Below are 1,368 nucleotides of genomic sequence, written 5' to 3' on the forward strand. Positions count from 1 at the left end.
TTCAGATTGGGCAGCCTCACTGGACTCCCAGTATTCCAGTAAGATGGAAGATGCAAGGGTCGTCTCTGACCAAATCAAAACAGGGTGATTTTAGATTACAACTTGTTCAATCTCTGTTGTTGTTCATAGTGACTCATCACATGTCCGTGTTCACTCTCTGAAAATGGGCAGTCAAACAGATGCAGATGTTAGGCAGTTTGTGCAGCTGTGGACCAAACTACATACAACCAGTTCACCTGGAAACAGAACCAGACACTTGAAAATCAGCATATAGCTGCCAGTTCAGTTCACCCGTGGGATCAGATATGCAAGGCAAAAACAGAACCGAAGTGTCGTTGGTTCTTTTCCTGGTTGTGATTAATCTGTCATGTTCAACCGCCAGAATCACCGTTGCATTGCATGTCATGGCAAATTGCTCTTGTCTTGTTCCACTGTATATGGTTTGGGACATGATGGCATAACTTGCAATGCCAACACTGCTACGGCAAGCAGCGACGGCCGGCAGCTAGAACCAAGAGGTGGTGGTCTCGTTGATACTTATAATGGCACTGCCGGCAACCTTGCGGGTCTCCGGACCACCCGCTGCACGCCCCCACGGCCTGCTCCGGCTCCACGCCAGCGGCTGGCGGCGAGAGACGGCCGCCGGCCGCGACGACGGAAGGGGCTTCACCTCCACACTCCACAGAGAGGCGGACGCGGCACGCGGCGGGGGAAACGCCGGCGCCGGTGTGGCGGCTACGGGCCTGTAATAGGCTCTGCCGAGGAAGGCCCAGTAATGGGCCTCGGGCCGCAACCGACACGTGAGGATGGTAAATTACGAGCCCAAACAGCCCAATGAACCAAACACACGACACCTAAACCGCGTCTAAGCTTCATCATATTTGTTTTTTTTTATTACTCCCACCTGGACAGTTTTGAGCCACCACAGCCGGAGGAAGGGTATAACAGGAGACCTACGGCCTCGTTCCAACTCATACCTTTCTCGGTCTTTTGGCTTATTCTTATCAGTTTAATATCTAATACGTGAACCATGTGTCCACCTTGATATTAAATTTATTTTTTTAACAGGGGAGAGCTCACAATAGTGGCTTGCCACTAGAGCCCTCGAGTGTCGCTCAGGCGTTGCACCACTGCTAGAGCTGGCACACCCCGGGCGTTGCACCACTGCTAGAGCTGGCACACCCCAACCAAGTCACAATAAAAATTTTGTGCTTAGACAAGGAAGTAGCCTCAAGCCTGCATTTGGATGGGTTTTGTGAGGTTTCACTAATCAGCATTGGTATCTACAGCATCTGCACAGGCATTTTGTGAGGTTTCACTAGTCACAACTTAATGCCATTGTGCAATCACTATGCGAGGATTTTTTTT

The 1,368-nt window shown here is 50.6% G+C and overlaps 1 pseudogene; it reads left to right on the forward strand.

The window, feature by feature from the left end:
- The first annotated feature begins 973 nt into the window (after positions 1–973).
- On the forward strand, positions 974–1,153 carry LOC136478840 (U2 spliceosomal RNA; annotated as a pseudogene).
- Positions 1,154–1,368: the final 215 nt, after the last annotated feature.

Source organism: Miscanthus floridulus, chromosome 8, assembly GCF_019320115.1.
Source record: "Miscanthus floridulus cultivar M001 chromosome 8, ASM1932011v1, whole genome shotgun sequence".
NCBI classification, from domain to species: Eukaryota; Viridiplantae; Streptophyta; class Magnoliopsida; order Poales; family Poaceae; genus Miscanthus; species Miscanthus floridulus.